This window comes from Uranotaenia lowii, chromosome 1 (genome assembly GCF_029784155.1).
Source record: "Uranotaenia lowii strain MFRU-FL chromosome 1, ASM2978415v1, whole genome shotgun sequence".
Taxonomy (NCBI): domain Eukaryota; kingdom Metazoa; phylum Arthropoda; class Insecta; order Diptera; family Culicidae; genus Uranotaenia; species Uranotaenia lowii.
In genome coordinates, this window is record NC_073691.1 from 20,830,533 (window position 1) to 20,858,287 (window position 27,755).

General features: G+C 32.5%; 1 protein-coding gene across 2 annotated transcripts in view; it reads right to left on the reverse strand.

The window, feature by feature from the left end:
- LOC129739518 (RNA-binding protein MEX3B) overlaps positions 1 to 21,774 on the reverse strand; it is a 172,458-nt gene extending 150,684 nt beyond the window's left edge. For both annotated transcript variants that reach the window (XM_055730996.1, XM_055730998.1), the window contains exon 1: positions 20,886 to 21,774. The gene's annotated coding sequence lies outside the window, so the exon portion shown is untranslated. The remainder of the gene's footprint in view (positions 1 to 20,885) is intronic.
- Between the last annotated feature and the right edge of the window lie 5,981 nt (positions 21,775 to 27,755).

Genomic DNA, 27,755 nt, shown 5'->3' on the forward strand with positions numbered 1-27,755 from the left:
TTGATTTAAAAAACATTGGAAAATTTTTAAGAGCTCGTTTCTCAGACCATATTTTTATTTTTGTTACTAAATTAGAAACATTTTCAACAAAAATAGCATTTATCCAGACCAAATTTAATATAGCTATATGTATGTAATACGGAGCAACATAACATAATACCATCAAGACGCCATTCACCGCCCAGTTAGGCGGTTTTTCAACTTCAAACATGTGTAATAAAAAAACGACGGCAGATTTTTATTCGCTTTCTTTTCCAATACATCCTAAAACTGCTCTACTTTAAATAAAATATTTAGTGGAATGCGAAAAATGTACGCTTTTCAAAATAATTAACTAAACTTTGGGGTGTTCAACTGGCCCTATTACCGCCCCCTCGATTTTTTCTGGTATCGATAATGTTTTCTTAAGGAAGAACTATCTAAACAACACGGAAACTGTTCTTTTTAGTATTTTCCATACAACGAGCTGTCAAAACCATATTTTGGCTCTTTAGAGAATACATTTTGTGAAATTTTTTCCGCAAATTTAGTACAAATTTTAACAAAGTGCGTTGACTGACAAAATGATGATTCCCAACAAACAACCTCAAGTAACCGGTTACTTTCAGCGATAAAACATCATTTTCTAACATAATCAAACTAAATGCTTTATTTCTGGCTATAGTTAGCATAATTAAGTGATGTTTTTTCAGTGAAATGGTCGAACAATGATGCCGACACAGAACACAGGTCTTATATTTGGAGAAAACATCCCAGTTTTTTCAAAATACACACAAAAGGGTGATTTTGGGCGGTAAATGGTGTCTGGGCGGTGAATGGCGTCTTGATGGTAAATAACAAAAAAAAACAGTTATGGCAAACATATAAGTATTTATTTTAAGGTTTTATAAACTTCTTTTGGGTTTATTTGTTGAAGAAATGTCAAAAACATAAAATTTTTTGCATGGTCTTACAATTATTCAAAATATATAAATTCTGATTTTTAACTTCTGTATCATGTTGAGTTGTCTAACTTTTACTTGAAAAAAAGGACAAAGAAAATTATGTGATGATATGTATCGACTACGACTATCCTGGAATAAAAGATCCACTCACTTCCAATAGGTGCGAATATGGCAGCGCTACACAAAAACTGAAAGATCAGTTTTTCTTTTGCAAACCAAGATTTTCAGAATTTATTTCAAAAATTTTTAATTCTAAAGTTAACCAGAACTCAATCACTGATAGTTTCAAAACTGAACAAACTTCAACAATTGAAAATGCAGTTTCAAATCAAATGCGCGTCATAGAAAAGGATTTTCAAACAGTGACCACGGCTATAGAAACATCCCAAAAATTCTTGCCTTCAAAAGTTGACACTATCCAAACAGATTTTAAAAATTTTAAGTAGGTGAAGAGGTGTCTGAATTAAAAAACGTAATCTTTTTTTATACGGCAGTTGGACAAAGTGAGACATTTGATTTATAAAAATACCATGATTCTAGGAATCAAATTTGTCATGAATGAAAATTCGATTAATGTAATTTGCAACAGCTCAAAAACTTGGTACTAAACAACTATTATAATAAGACTAGAAAACTAAACTAATGTTAAAAACAGAGAAGATCTGGACCTCTCCGTTCAAAACTCAACACCTTAGCCTAAGCGTAAAAAGGTTTGAATAAATATAAACACTTGTGTAAAAACATTTAGTCTATATTCTCTATCTTTTATAATGGATACCACAGATATTGTCAATTTTGAGCAAATTAATTTTTTCATCATATTCGAAAAATCGATTTAATTTTTAAAATTTTGAGATCGATGTTTGAATTTTTTTCCACAATTTGCACAAGTTTTAAAGTTATGGTTTAAATATTAAAAAAAATTTTAAAAAAAATTATCAAAGATCTAATTTAAAAAATGACAGTACATTTTTAACATGTATACCTTGCTATAGTCTTAAGTAGAATATAGATCTCTTCATAGAAACAAGAAGTTTTACTGAGATCCTATATGTGTGTGTTCGTTTTTTGAAAAAAAAAAAAAAGAAACTAAGAGTGTGAAAAATATATATTTAAAGAAATCACCATCTTCCTTGTTAGACGATGAATCGTTAATTGACTTTCTGTGATTTTTTTTTTCACAATTAGAACTTGTCCTCAAAGCCTGATTACATAATTTGAATTTTTTCCAATTTTTTTTAATTTGAATTTTTCATCTTATTAAGACATCATTGGGATAGGATTTCTAAAGCTATATATTACGACTTTGGTAAGTAATTTATTTATTTGGACGCATATTTGGAGTTTGGTAAGGTGGAATGCGAATGATAAGTAAAATAACTTAATTTATCGATGTTTATTATAAATTATATTTCAAAATTCTGAAAAAAAATCACCAGATAATAGTCAAAGGCCTCCATATATCTATTTTTTTAATGAAGAACTAATATTTTTTGTCCTCAACTTTGATGCCGGCTGATTCATGTTGATAAAAATTCAAAAATCGTTTACCCAGGCTTTATTATTAAAAATTCGTAATTTTCGTCAATATTTAGAAATAAAAAATGTTTCACCAAATTTTGGTTTAAATTTTCTTTTACTTACAGAACAAGCCTTTTGCCGAATTTGATAAAAAGAACTTTAAAAAAAATATCTGCAGAGCATATTTTTTATCATACAACTTTATCTTTGCTGGAAACGAAAAATGACTTCACTAACGGACTTCGAAATTCCTTTATCATGTGTAGCTTCCGATTTTTAGCTGCTCTTCCGACTCACTTTAATGGATTTTGCTTTTCAAAGTGGTTTCAAACTTAAATAATTAGGAAAAAGGAATTATGAAAATATTTAATCAAGTTATATAAATTTTCCGAACAAAAAAGAAAGGTTAGACTATAAAAATTGGAAAAAAAATTCGCGGGCCACACAAAAGTGTCTCGCGGGCCACATCGGATCTGCGTGATTAACGCGTTCCATAAGGTCAACTTTTCAGTCCCCTTTTATTCTAAACCGTTAGTATTTTTGCTTGACGACAGCACGTTGTTGGTTCAAATCCCATTGTAACAAATTGCAAACAGAATAAAATCGGGGAGCTTAAAAACTTTTCTTTTTTTGCCAAAGATACAACCTAAACCAACTCGTCGAAGCGCAATACAATTTGCCAGCATCAAGATGCCGATACAATTGGTGCTGTTCTATTGAAAATGTTATTTTTCCTACTTCTGTACGAGAGAAATAGTTAGTTTCTCTCTATTCCCCTTTTCAGTGTTGCTATGCATGTGGGGGTGAAAATTGTTACCTCATACTTGATGCGAGTAAATAGTTGGGAGCTTCCGGCAAAATCCCTGGATCTGATTCAGGCTAGAAGTGATGCTCTTTTTGCTTGCATCTCCTTTCACATAGTCGTCTGTGTCGGACTGCAAAACTAGATGGTGGAAAAACGATTTCGATCGAAAATGATAGAATCTACAATACGGGTGTGAGAGTCTATCAACCAGACTGACTATGATTGATTTTTCCTATTGATGTTTGCTGTTGCCAGACAAATGATGTCGGTGGTCGAGGGAGAGAGTAGTTATCCCCTTATTTTGACAAATTACTACAATATTATGATGCAAATCCAACTAGCAGGATCACAGAAAGGAGCAGCAGACAGTGCAAAGTGTCAATCTGCAAAACGACAGCACTCGAAAAGTAGTAAAGTTGAAATGCATGTTAATGCAGCATCCATATTTTCCTTCTTTTTTCGAAAGCGCTCATTTTAGTCAGGACATCATCAGAGCCAGCCAGTCAACCAGACATGGGATAATATTTCTCTTACCCCAAGCTGAATCGAGCAAATGTTTTGGGTGCCAGACTTTTATGGATGGTGGTAAGCTCAGACAAACGAAGACGGGTGGGCAAATTATAGCTGTGCTGCCATTAATTAAAGGTTTCCACCACTTTTTTTCGAGTTTCTGATGCTGTCCCTAATCAATGGTAGGGAGCTATTAGACTGTCTGAATGGTTGTGACCTTTAAAATAAACTTCTTAGAACAAGATTGTTTTCGATACAATAAGTTGTAACAATGAACTTATAAAAAAGAATGAAGAATCAATAAATAAATGAAGTTGTTTGAAAATAAGGGCTATGTAAATGACCGCTTTGGTAAACTATGGAAAAGTGAAAAATGTCAAAAGTGTTGAAATGTTAAAATAATAAAGAAAAATTCTAATAAAAAAAAGACAAAAATGAGACAAAAATGAGACAAAAGTGAGACAAAAAAGAGACAAAAATAAGACAAACATGAGACAAAAATGAGGCAAAAATAAGACAAAAATGAGACAAAAATGAGACAAAAATAAGACAGAAATGAGACAAAAATGAAACAAAAATTAGAAAAAAATGAGACATAAATGAGACATAAATGAGACAAAAATGAGACAAATATGCGACAAAAATAAAACAAAAATGAGACAAAAATGGGACAGAAATGCGACAAAAGTGAGACAAAAAAGAGACAAAAATGACAAAAATGACAAAAATGACAAAAATGACAAAAATGACAAAAATGACAAAAATGACAAAAATGACAAAAATGACAAAAATGACAAAAATGACAAAAATGACAAAAATGACAAAAATGACAAAAATGACAAAAATGACAAAAATGACAAAAATGACCAAAAAGAAAAAAATTACCAAAAAGAAAAAAATGACAAAAATGACAAAAATGACAAAAATGACAAAAATGACAAAAATGACAAAAATGACAAAAATAACAAAAATGACAAAAATGACAAAAATGACAAAAATGACAAAAATGACAAAAATGACAAAAATGACAAAAATGACAAAAATGACAAAAATGACAAAAATGACAAAAATGACAAAAATGACAAAAATGACAAAAATGACAAAAATGACAAAAATGACAAAAATGACAAAAATGACAAAAAGGACAAAAATGACAAAAATGACAAAAATGACAAAAATGACAAAAATGACAAAAATGACAAAAATGACAAAAATGACAAAAATGACAAAAATGACAAAAATGACCAAAATGACAAAAATGACAAAAATGACAAAAATGACAAAAATGACAAAAATGACAAAAATGACAAAAATGACAAAAATGACAAAAATGACAAAAATGACAAAAATGACAAAAATGACAAAAATGACAAAAATGACAAAAATGACAAAAATGACAAAAATGACAAAAATGACAAAAATGACAAAAATGACAAAAATGACAAAAATGACAAAAATGACAAAAATGACAAAAATGACAAAAATGACAAAAATGACAAAAATGACAAAAATGACAAAAATGACAAAAATGACAAAAATGACAAAAATGACAAAAATGACAAAAATGACAAAAATGACAAAAATGACAAAAATGACAAAAATGACAAAAATGACAAAAATGACAAAAATGACAAAAATGACAAAAATGACAAAATGACAAAAATGACAAAAATGACAAAAATGACAAAAATGACAAAAATGACAAAAATGACAAAAATGACAAAAATGACAAAAATGACAAAAATGACAAAAATGACAAAAATGACAAAAATGACAAAAATGACAAAAATGACAAAAATGACAAAAATGACAAAAATGACAAAAATGACAAAAATGACAAAAATGACAAAAATGACCAAAATGACAAAAATGACAAAAATGACAAAAATGACAAAAATGACAAAAATGACAAAAATGACAAAAATGACAAAAATGACAAAAATGACAAAAATGACAAAAATGACAAAAATGACAAAAATGACAAAAATGACAAAAATGACAAAAATGACAAAAATGACAAAAATGACAAAAATGACAAAAATGACAAAAATGACAAAAATGACAAAAATGACAAAAATGACAAAAATAACAAAAATGACAAAAATGACATAATTGACAAAATTGACAAAATTGACAAAATTGACAAAATTGACAAAATTGACAAAATTGACAAAATTGACAAAATTGACAAAATTGACAAAATTGACAAAATTGACAAAATTGACAAAATTGACAAAATTGACAAAATTGACAAAATTGACAAAATTGACAAAATTGACAAAATTGACAAAATTGACAAAATTGACAAAATTGACAAAATTGACAAAATTGACAAAATTGACAAAATTGACAAAATTGACAAAATTGACAAAATTGACAAAATTGACAAAATTGACAAAATTGACAAAATTGACAAAATTGACAAAATTGACAAAATTGACAAAATTGACAAAATTGACAAAATTGACAAAATTGACAAAATTGACAAAATTGACAAAATTGACAAAATTGACAAAATTGACAAAATTGACATAATTGACAATATTGACAAAATTGACAATATTGACAAAATTTATAATATTTACGATGTTTACAAAATTGATGAAATTGACAAAATTGACAACAAATTGAGACAAAGTTGAGACTATCTATGATTTCCGCTTAAATTCTTTAAAAAATTTGGGTCACTCAACGAGTCATGAAATCGATTCAAAACATTACCCAGAACGAAAAGTTTGGTGTCAAATTAATCACTCCGACCGAGGGGCTCCCCACCAATCGGAATTCGCTCACCTGATAAATAACCTGAACAATCGGCGATGGACTACTTAGTTGCAGTCGCAAAAAAAAAAAATCTACAAAAAAGTATAAATCAACCGATAAAAAAGAATGTATACCAAAGCATGACTAAGCAATACTAGCTACTACATACTATAATCCCACAGCATGTCATGACGCAGCACCGAAAATCGGATACGTCAAGAGCTCATTAATAACCGCGGCATCCCGTTCGTTTTTTTTTCGCTCCCAAACGACGCCCTTTCAAGTGGGCCACCCCCTCCATTTTTGTGGCGCGGGAGGGGGGGATCATCCATTTTATTTTTTTTTTCGTGGAAATGTAGGAAAAAAGGTATCAAAGTAGGCTACCTTTTGTTTGGCTTTGGTGTAAGGAGGGGGAAAACAAAAACAAACCTCGACGTCAAAGGCTACTTTTTCAATTTTTTCTTGCCTCCCACTTTCGCGTCCTGTCGGAAAACCAGACTTGACGAAATTTTATTTTTTTCTGCTCCATTTTGCTTACTTTTTATTTGTATTTTTCTTTCTCGAGCCTTCGAGAGTTGGTTGACCGACTTCAGGGAAACGAGTTTTCTCCGAGGGGTTGTTCGATTGGATTTGGGGTTGTTTTTTTTTTCTTTTTTTTTATTTGCATATATTTACCTGAGGTAAAACCTTAAAAGACTGTCAGTCTTGGAGTAGTTCTATCTACATTAGACTAGTTCACTTTTCGGTTTTTTTCGCTGATCACAACGCCACTTACAGGGTTTGATCCTCATTCATTTTCAAGTACTCTGGCCAAATTTGAGCTCATTTGAGTAAGTTTCCAGCGTGCGCTAGGAGTTTTATTGAAAAAAGTCCATTTTTCTGGAAAATTTCCGTAGATGTATTCTAGCAAGCTGTTGTTAATATAAAATGATAATTTTATAGTGCTCGGTGATTGGTATGACAAGCATTCGTATGGACCTGTTTTAGATAATTGACTAAATCAAACCGAAAAAATTTAAAAATTAATAATCTTCCAACTTTTACAGAAAATTTACTTACAAGTTGAGAGCTTAAAATCAGTAGTAAATAGAAAAAAAATATTTTCGATATAAACTTCTCATAAAAAGATAGCCTTATTTATAACCTTTAATTTGATGTATAACACTTCATGATCGCAACAGTACAAGCAAAGATATTCAAACATTCACATCACATTCTTTGAATCATAATGTTGTCTCCATTCAAGTTTTAGCATCATGCAACCTGCAAAACGTGGCATCAAGAGGACTTGCTTACAACTTGACCAAAGCGCGCGCTTTTTTAACTCCTGGCCCCGTCATGGGGTACTTGATTGAATAAAATATCCTTTCTTGTGCACAAGTTGGTGTGGAGCAAACTTGAATGAAAAATATTTTATCAAATCAAATTTGTTGCATAGATATTTGAATAACTTTGCTAGCACTCTTGCGATCATTAAGTGTTATACATCAAATTAAAGGTTATAAATAAGGCTATCTTTTTATGAGAAGTTTATATCGAAAATATTTTTTTTCTATTTACTACTGATTTTAAGCTCTCAACTTGTAAGTAAATTTTCTGTAAAAGTTGGAAGTTTATGAATTTTTAAATTTTTTCGGTTTGATTTAGTCAATTATCTAAAACAGGTCCATACGAATGCTTGTCATACCAATCACCGAGCACTATAAAATTATCATTTTATATTAACAACAGCTTGCTAGAATACATCTACGGAAATTTTCCAGAAAAATGGACTTTTTTCAATAAAACTCCTAGCGCACGCTGGAAACTTACTCAAATGAGCTCAAATTTGGCCAGAGTACTTGAAAATCAATGAGGAACAAACCCTGTAAGTGGCGTTGTGATCAGCGAAAAAAGCCGAAAAGTGAACTAGTCTAATCTACATATATAGGACAAATGTCATTGAACTCAACTTTTTCCTTCTAAAATCACAATAAATTCAAAATTTTTGAATCTAAACACCATAATTACAAAAACCTATTTTCAAATCAAATATTTTGAATTAACAGTGATTGTTTCCGAAAAAATTAAACAAATTAAATGTTCACCTTTTCCATGAATTTTTAATTGCATCGAAATCGAAATATACCCAGAAATTCCCAAAAATGTGTACGTTCAATGTTTCCGGTCACTTTTAGCAGCAATTTGTTCTGCCGAGATTAACCGGAAAATCAGAGCGCCCAATTTTCCCGAGAATCCCTCAATTAAAAACTCAAATGAACCGACCATATATCCCTCGCTCTAACTAATGGGTGTTATTTTACCCTCATACAACATCATTAATATTCGAGTAGCACTCGATAAGTGCTTCCAGTTTAAGTTTTTCACCGCTCCAATTCTTGGAGCGTCCCTCGTCGCTAGGTTGAGGCTTTTCGAAAAGTTTGGGGGGAAAGTGGGCATGAGAAAAGCCTAGAATCCAGGTCGAATCGGGCCTCTTTAGGAGATCTATCGTTATCGAATTAGCCAACGGCAATCCACTTCCCGAGGAGAGAAGTTTCAGCAGAACTTTCGAGTAACCAACCATTCAACCATGCTAAAACACATTCGATCATCGACCAAAAGTTTTGGTTTTCTGGTCAAGGAAAATGGCGATATGGCTTGGAAAGACTAGGGAGGGTGGAGTTGTACAGAAGGAGGGATGTTTTATCAAGAATTTTGCTCCGTTCCAATCATCAAAGGAGGCCACGCTTCAGTGTACCAATAAAATGCGAGCTTGGCGTGGGATATCCCTTTGCCTACGGTGAGAAATGATGTTTGCTGATAGATTCGATTATAAAAAGACATCACCAGTATTTCAAATCACAATTAATAGCTAAAATGTTAAAAAAAAACCACGTGATTAATAAACGTAAAAAAAACCTTTGTTTCACAAACAACGTGCATGTGCATCGTGATATCACAAAAAAAAGTTAAATCAAAAAAACATTGTTGTCGGGTTTTGAGTTTAACTTTTCAATTATTTGGATTTGGACACGAATTTCTCAAGGGTAGTAAAGTGCCACAAACAAAACTAACAAAAAGGACGAACATTTCGTTAAAGGCAGAAACACTTCGAACTCACGGAAAACTCCCCATTGTTTTTGAATGAATTTAAATAAAAGATGGCTTGCAAGAGGACAAGTTCCCATTGTTTTAATTGACGTTTAATAAAAGATGGCTTGCTAGAGGACAAATCCCCATTGTTTCTGAATGACATTAAATAAAAGATAGCTTGCTAGAGGACAAGTCCCTATTGTATTAGAATTAAATAAAAGATTGCTTGCAAGAGGACAAGTCTCCATTGTTTTCGAGTAGAATAAAATAAAATGTTGCTTGCAAGAGGGCAAGACTCATTTATGTTGAATGGAATTAAATAAAATATAGCTTGCAAGAGGACAACTTCCCATCGTTTTTCAATGAAATTAATTAAAAGGTGGCTTGCAAGAGGACAAGTTCCCAATGATTTAAATGAAATAAAATTCAATGCTTGCAAGAGGATAGCTCCCCATTGTTTTTAAATGACATTAAAAAAATGGCTTGCTAGAGGACAAGCCCCTATTGTATAAGAATTAAATAAGAGATGGCTTGCAAGAGGACAATTCTCCATTGTTTTCGGGTAAAATGAACTAAAATATTGCTTGCAAGAGGGCAAGCCCTTATTGTTTTAAATGGAATTAAATAAAATAAAGCTTGCAAGAGGACAACTTTCCATTGTTTTTTAAAAAAAATTGATTAAAAGATAACTTGCAAGACAACAAGTTCCCATTGTTTTTGAATGCCGTTAAAAAAATGTTTTGATAGAGGACACGTCCCTATAGTATTAGCATTAAATAAAAGATGGCTTTAAATGACATAAAATTAAATATAGCTTGCAAGAGGACAATTCCCCATTGTTTTGGAGTGAAATTAACTAAAATATTGCATGCTAGAGGACAAAAATGACAAAAATGACAAAAATGACAAAAATGACAAAAATGACAAAAATGACAAAAATGACAAAAATGACAAAAATGACAAAAATGACAAAAATGACAAAAATGACAAAAATGACAAAAATGACAAAAATGACAAAAATGACAAAAATGACAAAAATGACAAAAATGACAAAAATGACAAAAATGACAAAAATGACAAAAATGACAAAAATGACAAAAATGACAAAAATGACAAAAATGACAAAAATGACAAAAATGACAAAAATGACAAAAATGACAAAAATTACAAAAATGACAAAAATGACAAAAATGACAAAAATGACAAAAATGACAAAAATGACAAAAATGACAAAAATGACAAAAATGACAAAAATGACAAAAATGACAAAAATGACAAAAATGACAAAAATGACAAAAAATGACAAAAATGACAAAAATGACAAAAATGACAAAAATGACAAAAATGACAAAAATGACAAAAAATGACAAAAATGACAAAAATGACAAAAATGACAAAAATGACAAAAATGACAAAAATGACAAAAATGACAAAAATGACAAAAATGACAAAAATGACAAAAATGACAAAAATGACAAAAATGACAAAAATGACAAAAATGACAAAAATGACAAAAATGACAAAAATGACAAAAATGACAAAAATGACAAAAATGACAAAAATGACAAAAATGACAAAAATGACAAAAATGACAAAAATGACAAAAATGACAAAAATGACAAAAATGACAAAAATGACAAAAATGACAAAAATGACAAAAATGACAAAAATGACAAAAATGACAAAAATGACAAAAATGACAAAAATGACAAAAATGACAAAAATGACAAAAATGACAAAAATGACAAAAATGACAAAAATGACAAAAATGACAAAAATGACAAAAATGACAAAAATGACAAAAATGACAAAAATGACAAAAATGACAAAAATGACAAAAATGACAAAAATGACAAAAATGACAAAAATGACAAAAATGACAAAAATGACAAAAATGACAAAAATTACAAAAATGACAAAAATTACAAAAATAACAAAAATGACAAAAATGACAAAAACAACAAAAATGCCAAAATGACAAAAACAACAAAAATGCCAAAATGACAAAAATGACAAAAATGACAAAAATGACAAAAATGACAAAAATGACAAAAATGACAAAAATGACAAAAAATGACAAAAATGACAAAAATGACAAAAATGACAAAAATGATGAAAATGACAAAAAATGACAAAAAATGACAAAAAAATTCATGATCGGATTTTGAAAACCGACCGTAAACATTTTGTAGATTGTCCCAAAAAACTGACCTGTTAATAATTTCAGCTCAATCGAACTTGATTTAGCGGTGCCTCAAAGCGCACAAAGTTTCGTTTTTTACCCTCAAAAATCACTAAAAGGGGAAATCCGGAAAATCTAAATTTAATTTTGATGCCTAATGACTTGAAAATGCATAAAACGTAGAGATCTGGTGTTATCCCGAAAAAAAAATTATGGCCAAAAATCGACATTCTTGGGCAGTTTTTCGGAAAATCGACCGTTTTTCGCAAACAAAAAAGACTGTTCAGAACGCTCAATTTGTATTTATGATTTGTTAAATTTTATAAGAGGAAAATTGTAAACTAAAGAGAAAATTTTTCAATCAATAGAAAGTGCTGAAAATATGCTTTGAATTGTGATGAAAATGAGCTATCAATTTCTGTCATCTATCTGTCATCAATCGATTTTGGGTCTCCAGAAAGTACCATGTTAAGTTGCTTGCACATTTATTGTATGTCTACTTTTGATTTTACCGAAACATGTTCGTCAAGCTCAAGTCATTCAAAAACGGGTGACACGACTTCCGTTCAATAAAAGGTAGGACAATTTCACATTAAGCTTGTTGGAGATTCCAGAATCAATTAAAAGATAAAAAAAAGTTAGTTATCTGTAGTTAATTAAGTATTTAGATTGCACAAGACTGCAAAACGGTTTGACTTTATAGTTTAGAGTTTAGACATAAAGCGAGGAAGAATGAACTTAATAAGTCAAATTCCTATAAAAAGAGAAAAAAGTTTAGACAAAACTTTCTTCAGATTTATAATTCCTTGAAAATTTTCTGAAAATTTTGATATTTCAGCAAATCAAAAACAGCGATTTGTTGGTTGTAATGAATTGACAGTTTTTTTTTTTAAATTTTCATAAAGTTTGATCGAATAAAAGAGCAGAAAAGTACGGGTTTGGTGTAAAAAAATCAGAAAAGTGGAAAAAATCACGGGTAGTGACGTTAAGTTTTCTATTGCGTATATTTTGATAACTATTCGTCCTAAAAAATGAAACTTTTTTGATACTTTTCATTCCAAATAGTAGCAGTTGTGGACTAAGAGGTATAATCGTCACGCTGGAATGCGTCATTTTTTTGTAAAAAAAAAACGGAAAAATTATTTGTAGACATATATTTGTGCGGAATTCAGGCTTTTGTCTGCTTCCATTTCTTACACACTTTTTCTTAGGCGAACATCAGTTGCCTTTTTCCATACTTATTTATGTAAAAATGTCGGCTGAATCAATTGATGTACTACAATTTTTGTTTTTACTACGACATGTGACTCATATTGCCACTTTTCCCTTAAACTCAAGAAATTTTTTAAAGAAATGCAGTCAAACAAAGTGTAATCCAACAGTTTTCCATCATGAATGATCATTTTCGGTAGATTTATTCAACCTCTAGCTAATTGTGTCGTTTTAGTTTTGCTCTAGAATGAATATAGACGGCTGAATATCCCCAACTTCCACTAGCTTTTTTTTTTTAAATTGGTGCATAAGTTTCACCGTAACAATCTAGCAATTCACATACCAAATGAAAAAACCAAGTGATTTAGTGTAAAATTTGTCGCTAAATCGAGTGGTGTACACCGCTTAGTGCTCAGCTTACGAGAATAGACGCGATCACCCCGATTTCCCCTAAATTCTTGCAGTTTCTACGAAAAAAAACATTGTAACAATAGAAAAGTTCTTGTATTAGATAAACGAGATAGGTTTGAATGTTACTGTTGTATCGACGAAAAAAGCCCCATCATGTTTAAACTTTAAACCAATGTGAATTATCAATCCAACATAATATCGTTAAAATTTAAAGGAAAAGGGGGCGATCCATGGTTTTTTCGTCAACTAAACGCTTAGCTGTGTACATCATTCTGTTCAATAATTAGTTTTTCACAAGGTTCAGTTGTTTCTGTGCTCTTTCTGATGCATTCTCGAATGTTGCAAGATTTTTTTAATATTATGCAAGTTTCTAGGGAAAATTGAGGCAATAAGGTCTTCATTCATCAACAGATATTAAGCGGTGTCAATTATTTTATTCAACAGCTAGTTTTACACATTTTTTTTAAATTTTTGCATAGATTTAGGAGAAATCGGGTTGGTTGTGGCTCATCTCGTCAACTTCACGCTTAGCGGTGTACATCATTCGATTCAACAGTGAATTTTACACCTGTTTCAATCATTTTTGTGCATTTTTTTTTATGCATTGTCATTTCTAATAGTGATTTTTTTCAACATATCGCTTGATTTTAGGGGAAATCGGGGTAAATCGGGGTAATTCTCGTAAGCTGAGCACTAAGCGGTGTACACCACTCGATTTAGCGACAAATTTTACACTAAATCACTTGGTTTTTGCATCTGTTATGTCAATTGCTCGATTGTTACGGTGAAATTTAAGCACACACTTAAAAAAGAAGGCAAAGTGAGCCACTTGCCGTATTAAAAACAGAAATTTGAGTACACCAATCGATTCAGCCAATTTTTTTACCAAAATCAGTAGGGGAGAGTGGGGATACTTGATCCTTATTTTCACCATATCTTTTTGGAAAAATTTAGCAACTCGCCGTCTTTGACATTTTCTGACAGCTTGTAACTTCAAGTTTCTATATTCCAAAAATTAGAACGATACTTGAACCCGTAGATGAACTAGAAGCATTTTCGTGGGAGTAAAAAATTGCGATTTTTCTGAAGTTAGGGGAGACTTGATCCCCTATTGAAGGAGACTTGATCTTTTAATCAGGAAGCCCTAATCCTTGTATAAAAATCAAACAAAACCCCAAGATAGAACGTTAATTGAATATTTTGGTCATGTTTGTTCTCATTTCACAATTTATAGCAGACATAAGAAGAAAATTCTATAAACTTTGTCTTAACGCAAATAACATTGCATACTTAAAGGCGCTATTTTTTATAATTAAGAGAAAATTAATAATTTTTGCTCTTTTCTTCAGACAATTGTTTGATAAATATTAGTTTTTGAAAGCGAAAAAAGCGACTTTTCCACCTGGAAGGGAGATAACTAAAATATTTCTTGAAATAATTAGTTTAAAGACTTGATGTCTTCATAAAAGTTGTAGATCTTATTATTTTAGGCAACTTTGTTGAAGACACTATCAAGATCGCATGAAAATCATAAAAGTTGCAAGCATTTTAAAAATAACGAGCATTTTAACAAGTAAATTTAAGTTTTTATTTGATATCTTTTTTATAATACGATTTACAAACATGGAACCTATATTTGAGAAAGTTGTTTAAATTGTTGAAACACACAATTTTGTGGAACATATCAAATACATGTTTCAACTAAGAAAGGAGATATACTACAAAATATCCAAAATATTGCCTTTTTTCAGTAAGTTATAACCTTAAGAGTTCGGACGAGTTCGTATAATTTTTTGAGTGGGTTTTGTTGGTCAAGTTATTGGCTGTCCATTTTTTTTTTTTTTTTGTTTCGATTATAGTCGTTTTACCATCTTTTATGGCATTCGCGACTTTATCAACGGTGCAGTTGGCGGATCGTTATTGAAAAACTTATCCGGTACAACTGTGTTCGATGTTTGCTCTTGGGCTCGAACTCGCGGACATCGGCTCAGGAGACAACAGACTTGCCAACTGAGCTATATCAGAAGCCCTAGGCTGTCCATTGATATAGAAATTTAACATTAGTTTTGAATAGATTTTCTGCAAACTAGCAATCAATATGCGCTTATTCTTCTAGAAACACTTAAAATTCGAAGAAAAAAACCCTCAATTTTTCCTGATTTTAGAGGAAAATGCTCATTTTTGATTGCTAGTTTGCAGGAAATCTATTCAAAACTAATGTTAAATTTATATATCAAAAGAAAGCCAATAACTTGACCAACAAAACCCACTCAAAAAATATACGAACTCGTCCGAACTCTTAAGGTTATAACTTACTGAAATAAGGCATTATTTTGGATATTTTGCAATATATCTCCTATCTTAGTTGAAATATGTATATTAAATGTTTCACAAAATTGTGTGTTTCAACAATTTGAACAAATTTCTCAAATATACCAAGTTTGTAAATCGTATACTAAAAAAATTATTTAATACTAACTCAAAATTACTAGTTAAAATGATCGTTATTTTTAAAATGCTCGTAACTTTTATGATTTTCATGCAATCTTGATGGTGTTTTCAAAAAAGTACCTTAAAATAATAAGATCTACAACTTTTGTGAAGACATCAAGTCTCTAACTTAGCGTAATGGATCTATTTTGGACCGCTTTGGGAAGTAGCTATGCTATTTTCTGAAATAAAAAAGTACATGTTACAATTTTCGACTGCTTTATCCGTTTATTACGAAGATCAAGGCTTTTTCTATCGAAACATATCGTCGTTTGTTGCAATGTAACGAGATTTAAGCCTAAAAACTCGTTTCTTCAATCATCTGGTCTGGTCAGTATTTTGAACCACTAGGTTTCTATTTTGGACCACCCTCTGGACCTTGTAGAGTTTGGTTTATCGAATATTGAAACATTCTAACAGAATGTAACATGAAAGAGAATCGAAGAGAGGCATATGTTCTTGATCTCACTCGAAACGAACGCTTGGGAGAAGAGCACAAATCATGAGGAATTTCAGCGAGTCGATTGCTAACAGACGTGCTGAGCAGTTGAGTGAACAGATACCTACTACCCGAAGCTCTCAATAGACTCTACAGACCTATTTTGGACCACCCTTTAACTTAATAAGTTATTTTTCTAAATTTTGACAGCGATTGATGCGCAATTATGCCAGTGATTCGTTTAATCTTTTCCTTTCTTATATTTGTAGTCAAGTTTTGTTTTTTCACGTTAATTTATTCCTAAACTAACTTTCTTCAATTTTTTACCACCCTCTGTTTTGGTACACATGTTTGTTGAATGTTTGCTACTACAACTAGGTATCTGTTATTTTCTACAACTATGTTTATGCTTCTTATGCTTTAAAACAGTAATTTTCGATAAGAATAGAGTCAAATAGTGGGTCTCTTGTGGTGATCAAATTTCTCAACCGGCTTTTATCTCATCGGGAGTACCCCAAGGTTCTGTTCTGGGACCTCTGCTATTTTCGATGTACATTAATGATCTCCCTGATGTTCTGCAGTATTCTCAAGTGCAAATGTTCGGCGACGATGTTCAGCTTATTTTCGTCGCTCCTAGGAAATCCTTGGAAGAGCTACTGACATTCGTGAATAATGATTTGGACAAAGTGAATACTTGGGCAGCACAAAACTTTCTTCGAATCAATCACACCAAAACAAAAGTCCTGATTTTTGGAAGGAACCAATTTTCAACTGGATTGCCAGACATCTACATTGGAAATCAGGTTGTTTTTCCAGTAAACTCAGCAAACAACCTTGGAGTCATGTTTCAGAACAATCTTAAGTGGGACAAACTGATTTCTTCTCAAGTCGGAAAAATCTATGCTTGCCTTCGTACTTTGAATGGAATAGCCAGAGATTTGCCGCGGAATACCAAATTAAAATTGTTCAAAACTTTGATTTTGCCTCACTTCATTTTTGGTGATGTTTTCCAACTAGGCATGTGCAACGAAGAAAAATCAAAACTTGAAGTCGCACTAAATAGCTGTGTTCGTTACGTGTATGACCTAAATCGCTTTACATCGGTACGTCATCTGCAAAAAGAGCTATTGGGTTGCCCTTTCAGGAATTTCTACGAAATGCGTTGTTGCATTTTTCTCCATAGACTTATTCGACGGCGTGAACCGCAATATCTGCATGCGCATTTAACTCGATTACAAGGACAGCGGACAGGGAACCTAACAGTACCGGTACATGGAACAGCGGCATTCGGCGGTACTTTATTTGTTAAAGGAGTGGTGTTGTGGAACAATCTGCCAACTTCTTTGAAGCATGAAACGTCGGAAGCAATGTTTAAAATAGGTTGCAAATCGCATTTTAATGATAGTTAAAGATTCCATTTGAACAGGAAATATTGAATATTGTATTTTTTGCGAAAATAAGTAAATGGTTGCTAGAACAGATGAGAACAGATGAAATTTGTAGAGAATTCTGAAAATGACAATTAAAAAGATGTTATCTTACGTCATGTATAAATAAATAAATAAATACGAAATACGAAATAGTGTGTGTTGTCAAATGTTTCGAAATTTCCAACAGCACAGCACAGGATTTGGTTTGGCTTCAGTTCTGCAGAATACATAGATTCAGAAAAGATAAAAATGTGGGAGAATTATGCGATCTTTTTAACCATCTTAAAGCCAGATTTTTTTTTCGCTGAAAAATTTGTAAATTTCTTTTTCATCTTTGAAATAACCTTTCTCTTCGAAAAAACTATTGTTGGAGTAAATTCTTCAACAGCTTTTTTTTTAAATTGCATAACTACAGGGGCTGAAAAACTAGATTTTTAGTATTTTTTCGCTAGTTATTTATACTTATAAAAAATTAGTTTTGAACCACATTAATCTCAAAGCTTTAGTTGAATATATCATTTGTTCAAATTGTTCTACTTTTAGACCAAACTGTCAATAATTTTCCATGCAGCATAAAAAATCATGACTTATTAAAAAATGTGCATGTGCTGTTTTTTCATGTTTTAAGCTCCTTTAAGCTTTAGCTTTTGACAATTGCTTTTCAAACAGTTGCCCTTAAAGTGGATTGTAAGATTGGCGTGGTTTAAAGCATTGTGCACAAAAAGTAAGTTAAAACAATGATTGGCTTTGTTTTATTCCGTTTGAAGTGAACCTCGTCTAAAGGCGGGTTTTTACGTTAGCAATTAAATAAAATAATGCCAAAATTCCAAATTTTATTTATAATAGGTGATTGAAATATTGTGCATAATTCTTTTCATATCTCCGTACAACGTTTTATAACATTCATGAACATTTAACAGTAAGTCTATTACTCTGGTTATGTTAGATGGTCCAAAATAAGTCCCTAAGGAATTAAGTAGGTCTTATATTCGACATGGATCAAATTGCGAATAAAACAAGTTTTTTTTTTGTTCATCAAGCTTGCAAACTAGTTTTAAAGTGTTTTATCAAAGCTGTGAACATGTTTGTAGTTGTTAGAATCAACACAGCTAGGCAGAAAACTTCTTGGAAGTTGACTCCAATAATGGCACGTCCTCCTGAAATGGGCTTGATTTGACTTTACTGTGAAAAATCAAAACTTGATTTTCAATTTTCTATTCCTCATCAGCTTATTTAAATGGAATCTTAGATATGATTAGAATCATGAGAAGAAGCTTTTACTATATTTGTTCAAAATTTTAATGATTAACATGATTTATGAGAGAAAAATAGGAAAAAAGCTGCAAGGTGGTCCAAAATATGTACCCGGTCCAAAATAAGTCTGTTACCCTAATTATTTCAAGAAATAATTTTTTTTATCTCCTTTCCAGGTGGAAAATTCACTTTTTTCTTTCGAGAATTTGATAGACCATCAAAAAAATATAAAAATGTTGCGAAGACATCAAATGTCTACCGTTTACCGTTCGTCCGCAAATAATTTTGATCGCTTATTAGGTGCATTTACCCCTGTGTGCGTTCTTGCCTGAATTGGGTACCTTTTTTTAGCTCGAAAATCCCCACTATGCATTGGTTCGATATGAGTCTTAATCTTTCGATTACTTTTATTCAGTTGTTTTCCCTACAAAGATTAAAAACTGTTCATTTTAACTCGAATAAACTGAAATTTTGTATTGAAAGGATTCTTTTTGTGACTCATGATTGTGAACTTAATCCTGGTATAAGTGTCCGGCAATTTTTTTTAATTGTAGTTCCTGAGAAAGATCCTGTGAGAAGTGAGGATCAAAAAATGGATTTCGTTATAAAATGGAAAACGGAAAATTGTTATTAAAAAATCAACGTTTTTCGTAAGAAAGACAGAAGGTTGATATTGAACTTGCCAAAATTAGAAATGAGAGAAATTTGGTTCAAATCGAAACATCTATCGCACAAATCTGTGGAATTTTACCCGAACAGCGAATAAAGGGTTTCCCAGCCCGTGCCAGCCAGTGATTAACGAAGTTTTCCGACATTGCACAAATTTAGAAAGGTTGGGGAGGAGATGTGGGGCAGCCATGGAACCCTTTTCGGTTCTGTTGCTACGCTTAAAGAATTTTACCCATTTTCAGTAGCAACGGTGGCAAAATGGTGCGCCAAATTTAGAAGGCACTCGACATCGAGTCCAGGAAGATTGCCGGGGGGGTGACCCGTCTAGTGGTAGTATGTTTGCAGGAAGGGTGTTGTTTTTTTTTCGTTGTTTGGGGGGAACCAAAACCACACCGATTACGGTGGTGTTTGTGTACATACATCGCACACCAGGAAAAATCGATAACCCGAGACGACGGACGAACAGCAAGACGAGTGGTTGGATGTGGAGGATTGTTGAATAGCTGAACAGACACCGAGCGACGGATGGGCGCGGTGCCGCGGATACACTTTTTTGTGTGTAGATGGCAGCAGGGTAGAACAGAAAACTGCACGCACGCACACATTTAGGTTTACCGACAAATTGTTCAGGGGGGAGATGTGGGGGTTTGTGTCGTAAACACAACTCTCGCTCGAACGTACACCGGGAGGACCGGGATGCCACCGTTCGTTCGTTTGTCGTCCTCGCCGGGGGAGTTTCGGCGTTCGGTAGTTCCGGGTTTTCCCTATTTAGTTCATGTATGTAAGTATGTATAACTAACTTCGGGTGGACGAACGGACTTACGCGGTTAAGGGAATCGAGATTTGGTGGTGGTTTTCGAGGGGGTCGGTCGAATAAAACCCGGTATAAACATACTTTGGATACCGTTGCCGGTTTCGGGCGGGATTCGTACTGCTGTCAATTGTTGTTGGGTTTCAGAGACTTTTTGCATTTTGTAGGGTGAGTGTTACGTCACACGTCGTCGGTTGTCAGTAATAGGAATTGGAGAGGCTTGTTTCGCCTACTCTGTTCTAGGTCTAGGCGCACCACAGATACCAGTACTTGACTCATTAAATTCTCAGGGCTGACGGTAGCCTGCTATGATTAACGAGGGATGCACCACACACCGGCATTGGGAAATCGATACGGTAGCAATGCTCTTACCTGGCGATGCTGATCCGGCGATTGCTGACGGATGGATGATGACAGGAAATAGGGTTGGGCCCGTTCGTTCGATGGCACCTTGCGTTTGCTTGCGCCTCGGACGTCGTCGTCGCGTGCTGCTAGTAGTTGTGGGGTTCTCTCGATCTTCCGGGTTCGTTCTGCTTCACACTGGCAGGGATTGGCCTCTTTTTTTTGCTTCAATTCTGCACCCCGGGACCTTTCGAGAGGGAACACTTCCGGTTGAGGGATGATGGACTTTTGGATTCGTTGTTGGATATTTTTTTCCGTTTATAAATTTGAGGTTATTCGTTGCGGACAGGAGCTCTAAGCTTTCAAAATGGGGATTTTTCCTGACTATTTTTCCAAGGAGGGAGGATGGGGAATTCAAGGGAAGATATCGAGGAGGTGGGTGGTTTTTCGTGTACGCAATCACGTACCCCGAACCGTCTTCAGCAATCTAGAGGGAGTATCCGTTAAGAGACGACCAAACAATCACTGAAACGACCTATTTTCAAAACTAAAACCAACCGGGTTTCACAGACCAAAGAAAATCTTCGCGAAAATTCTTCAGCTTTCCACGGCAATTGAAAAGCACAGCGCGACGACGTCGATTCTCCTCAAACCGAACCGAGCGAACTTTCACGCAAATGGCGCGCGGCAATCACACACTTTACTTTCCAGGAAAGAAAGAAAACCAACCAAAAATTGTGTTGAACCACACAATTTTCCCTTCACTCGAATAAACGCGACACCGAAAAATATTCTAGTAAAGAAAATTTCTGTTACCGAACTTTCCTTAAAACTTTTCCTTCCTCTCTCTCTGTACTTAGTTAGAGACCGTGGTGTAACATTTAGACAAGATTCGTGAGCAGGTTCCGTGTGTGATGTCGGTCGGGTTCTGTCTGTTCTGGTCTGGTCCAAATCCTTCGATTCTTGCCAGTTCTTGGCAATTCTGGCAAATCAACGTGTGTGTGCGCGGCCGCTGGAAAAGCAGGCCGCGAATTTTCCCTTTTGGCACCAATACCATCAGCAGGCGGTGGCAGTACCGTTTTTATTATCAAAGCAACCCACCCCGATGTTCTTGTTCCAGCAGTGTATCTGTGACTGTGTGTTGACGAACGATAAACAACGTGCAGGTTGGTGCCGGGGTGCTCTGTTGTAGTCATAGTAGTCGGTGCTTTGATTTTTCCCATTTGCCTTCCGCCCCCGCTACGTTTCCGGTGTTCGCTTCGTAGCAGGCTCTGTTCTGATGCGATTTTACCATTCCGCTCCTAGAAGCTTTTCTGGCGAAAGCGAACAGGCAGCCTGCTGCGGTCGGTGAAGAGGGATTTAGAACATTATTGGGGTGAGTTTGGGTTGCCAGTTCACGATAGAAATATCAGCTCAGGCATAAACTATCAATTCAAGAGGAATTTATTTTATAGTTCCATGTTCATTTTTTTTTTAAACAGAAACTAAATATTTCAAAATGATTGAAACCCTATACTGTTTCTATTCAATGAATTGTTTTAATACATTAGCTCTCATGCCCAATTGTAATCGTAGGAAGTGTGTAATTTTAACCCTCATCCGTCCCTGAAATTTTTACCCGTTACTGTCCCTGGAGTGTCAAATTGACACTCCTGACCAAAACCAATATATCTCTCTTGTTTCTCAATCGGTTTTTACAAAATTTATAGTTTTGCAAACCTCGTAATGTAACTAAAATATGTTTCTCAGACAATATTCAGCTACAACATTTCAGTTTTCGGTTATCAAAGTCTAAGAAAAAAATATGAATAAACATGCTTCGGAAAAAGGATGTAGATCAGCTACGGAACACTCAAAAACAATTTCACTTAGTTTCTAGGGAAACTGTAGTTAGAAGTTATACGTTGCACATTAAATTTTTTTTTTTTTTGAAATTTTTCAAGATCATGACCACAAAAAATGTAAAAAAGGTGTGTAAGTACCGTACTTTTCAATCAATGAACCGTCAACATTATTCAAGTCTAACCAGAAAAATTCTGAAAACAGGATTGAAAAGTTGACGTAATATGGCACATTTATGCATTTTCAGGTTTTTTTCAAATAGAAGCCTTGAATTTTTGACAAATTTTCAAAAGAAGCTGATTTTTTAACCTTTTGTCAGTTTGCAATTTCTTAGAATTTCTAAGACTTAAATTCAACTCTGCACTGGATTTTGAGTATATTAACGCAAGATTTCCGTAGAAAAATTATATTTACCAGAATGGTAATTTCATACCCATTCTAGTGCTGCAATACTTTACAAAAAAAATTGATCATTTCGAAGCTGATTTACAATATTTTACCGAAGCATTTTTTTCGGATTTTTTTTCTTAAACTTTGAATAACGGAAAACTGAAGAGTTTTAGCTGAATATTGTCTGGAAAACAAATTTGAGTTACATTACGAGGTTTCCAAAAATGTAAATTTTGAGAAAAACGGTCGAAAAACAAGAGAGATATATCGTTTTTAAGCCAGGAGTTTCAAATTGACACTCAAGATCTGATTAGGGAGTTTTTTGCCTAGGCTTTCAGGTTGGGTGGGAGTTTTGGTGTGATTTTTCAAATTTTCAAAAATTGACCAATAAAAAGAACTTTAATATCTAATGAGTCCATTTTGAAAGAGTAATAAGGGGAAGGGTGCTACACACTTATCCTTCTAAACCAATTTGATCTCATTGAATTAAATCAGAGGTATTTAAAAAATTAAAATTAGAGAAGAATTTAGAATTTCTATAACCCATTTTCTAAATAAACTTATTTCAATATCCTTTGACAAAACTTCAACCTGCAAATCTATAATTTTCCATGGGAGAAAATCTTGATAAAAAGATGAAATTCGTGTTTTATATACCAGGGTCAATAATGATTGACTTATGAGCTCAATAAGGCATCTCTCGTGATAAACGACATTTCATAAATGACAATAATAGACTTGTCGTTGAATAGCAGAAAATTATCCGAAAAATTTCAATCATCTATTCAATTCATATTCATACATTCATGATACTCATTTTACAACTCTATGCTTGGGAAAAAATATTTGAGGTAAGTTTTTGTTAACACTTGCTATAAGTTTAAAACTGATTTCAAAATTTTATTTTTTTTTTTTTTATTTCAAAATAGTGATTCGATATATACTAAAGTTCATTTCTCATTTTGTTTGTGGCCGAAAAAAAATATTTCTAAATCTTAATTTAATTCTGGAATAAAATAATGAAATCTCCTTAATTTTAAACGAAAACGAAACGAACAAAATGAAATTTCAGTCATCGATTAAGAATAGCTACAAATTTGCGACAAAGAATGTATGAATTAAATGAACAATGGTTTTTCAATTCTAGAAGGACACAATATTCTTAATTTATTATAACGATTTTTGAAAAATTATTTGAAAAATTATTTGAAAAATTATGAATTGAAGGATCAATTCCTGATAGCACAAGCATAGAACAGTTTTCCGAGTTGCAAAAAATTTAAGAGCAGATTTTAACTGTTTTAGAAGTCCTGAAAAAATGCACTTTTTTGAAAAAATTGTAAAATGTTACAAAAAAAATGATAATACAAATTATGAATCAATGACCAACTTTCTCGATGGCTACACGTAATATTGATGAGTAAAAGTTACATGAGTTTTTTTATCCTCTGTTACGAAAATCCAGGAATTTGCCAAAAATAAAAGAAAATAAACCAAAATGAATCTTAAACATTTTTTGAAGCAAAACGTTTTGCAGTCTCCTACTCTTCTGACATCAAAAAAGATTTTGATTTAATTAATAACTCTTAATTAAATCAAAATCTTTTTTGATGTCAGAAGAGTTATATCAATAGTTTCAGGTGAATATTCTAAAAATTACACATTTTCTAAAGCATTGTGAGTATTTTATCAATTTGCAAGTTCATTAGTTTAGCAATGAAGGAATTCAGAAAAAATTGGTTAATTTTTAAATTCCATAAGCCAAAGCATCAAAACTAGCGGTGATAGATAAAATCTGACGAAATATTCAAATTCATGAGGCCAAAATCTGTTTAAATAAGCTTTTAAAACACATGCCAAAAATGCTATTCTCTTTTGTAGGAATTGACTACTTTTCTTTAATGTAGAGTAGGGTGTTCCAAAATAGATCATGTCTAGAAATCTGGGGCTCAAAATGATAGATTATGGTGAGAATAAAAACTTTTGTATGGAGCTAACTAAAAAAAATTGCTGTTTAGAAGATCCTCAAACGCGATCATTGAAAAAAAAATATTTTGCAAAAATTTGATTTAAAAAAAAATGTGGATCTAAAATATTTATTTTGTTGAGTTTACCTCATACGTCAAAAATTTAGAAAATACTCCAAGTTTTCATCTAATTTGTAAATCAGTCAGCATTTCTCTAAAAGAAATTTTTCAATGTCAATCGAATTTATTTTCATTCGATTAAAATGCGTACCTCGGGTATTTTTTAAAATGCCGATGACATCAAAAAATGCAAACTTTTGTACACAAACTTTATTGAACAAAGTATATTGATTAAATCTATGTGTGAAGAGATGTTTACGGTTAAATCCTTACTAAAATCACCGTTCAAGACTTTTTTGGATATCTTTTATTTAATATATCAAATTCGACAAATTCAAATCCCACTTAAGAATCGATAACTTCCTTTAAATACTCAGATTATTGAAGGGAATTATCCAATTGCCATTTGACAATTTTGAGCAAGATCTGACGGCGGGTAGGTTTTGCATTGAGTCTGAAGTGTTGAAGGGATTTTGAGACATTTTGTTCTGAAAAAGCATAAAAAAGTGTTTTTTTACATATCTTTTTTCTCAATTGATCGATTTCTACTTCACTTCAATTTTATCAAAATTTAAATCAAGACATAAAAATTTCATTTGAAACCCGCGTCGTGATTGGAATTACAACTAAAAAGTTAATTAATTTCATGATATTATTCATTTTTGAGTTTCATAACTAGCTTTTCAATGATGGCTGATTATGAATTCTAAATTTGAGTTGTGATATTGAATTCAAAATTCTATTTTTTTTTTCAAATTCATATGCTCGCATTTTTTAAATCTATGTTTTGTTACAATATTTTGATGTTTAATTTGGATTCATGTGTTTCCTTCTATTTTGACGCTATTTGAAAAGAAGAAACAAAAACCTTGTTTAAAGGCGGGGTTTGGAAAAACGACAACAAAACAACAAATATGCTCAATGTTTGTCACCATGTTGTCATAAAACCTAACTTCTGTATATTTTTCAGCTATAAAAAAAATTGGTTTTCACCTGTTAACACTAACCCTTGAAAGGATAGTGAATTATGATAGAAAACTTTTGAGTTATGTGTTCTCAAAAAAAAATTTGAGATTAAAAGAAATTAGCCGATGGTATTTTAATCACGATATTTTAATGTATATGTGAGATATCGAAGAAGGTATGCAGAAAAATATAAAAAATAATTTTTTTTGAAAAAAGTAGTTTTTGGAAAATCGCTGTTATTCCTTCAAATTTGGAAATTCTAACAAATGTATTAACCTCAGGGGATTTTTTTTTATTATCTGACAATTTGCGCCGGGGGTCTTCAGATTTTCCCCAAAATTGAAAATTTGGTTCATTTTTACGACTTAAAAACACATGTATTTTTTCAGATTTCTAACATTTTTATTTTTTGAGTTAGCTTCGGTTAGATTTTTTTGTAAATAAAAAATAACCATTTTTCAAAGCTACATAACTCTGTTGTTTCTCAACGGAAATTATAAAATAGCACATCAAAATGCATTGAAATTTTATCAGCTTTCCAAATAGAATAGTTGAAAAAAATTAAATAATGACCTTCAACATGAAAAGTTATAAATAAACTTTAAATGGCGTCTAAAAGTACCGTCTGCACCACCGAATATTTTGCAAAAAATACCATTGTGTAGCTCGATTCATGATGCAACTTTCATCTGAAGACACCAAAGTGGGCCATTAACACCTTGAAGAGTTATGAAAGAAATAATGACAATAAATCTCTTTTTTTGCATCGAAAACAAACAATGGTGGAACAACTACACTCACATATGTTGATAGCAAGCACTTCTAACAACATGGAAACAATAGAACTTACCAAAGCAGGTAAAAAACACTACTTTTTCCTGCTTTGTAGAGTGTTTGCAGCAAAACTGACTTTAAATTTTAACCAAAATTCTGAGTATCGTATTGTTTAAGTGATATAACTAATCATGGGAATGTTGCTTTTACAACCTGGTCATATACTATATAACTTATTAATGTTTCGATCAAAGATCATTGTGAAGCATAATCAATGTCAATAGTAGAAGGTTCAGTCCCTATGTTTGGGATCACAAAAATGTGATTAAAAAAATTAAATATAGACGTGCTTTACATAGTTTTTATATCGGGAGCTAAGCACTGGACACCAAAATCCTTTCCCATTGATCAAAACAGTATGAGAAAGTGGCACAAATGTTGTAGAAATAATCAAAGAGCTCAGTATGGCCAGCCCAGGCTGTAAAATGATGAAAATATGATACTTTTCCGTATTCGTTTTCTACATTCGCCCAGTTTAGAGGTTTACCATACTAAAACGAACATAATTCGTCGTCAGTGTTTTGCTACCTCGATCGCTCATACATGAATCTTCAGTGTTCCACCGTCCATTTTAAATCGAATCTGGGGAATCACGGATGCAAAACTTAGCGCATAAACTTCTGAAAATGACAGTAAAATGTGCATAACTTGTTGTGACCTGGTGCAAAACTGGGTATAAATGAATACGTTATTAGATTTTTGGATATAACATAAAGTCAGTTAAGCTGCAACAATCTACCGCCCCTTCTTTCATAACAGTCCCATGTACAAAAATAAGCAA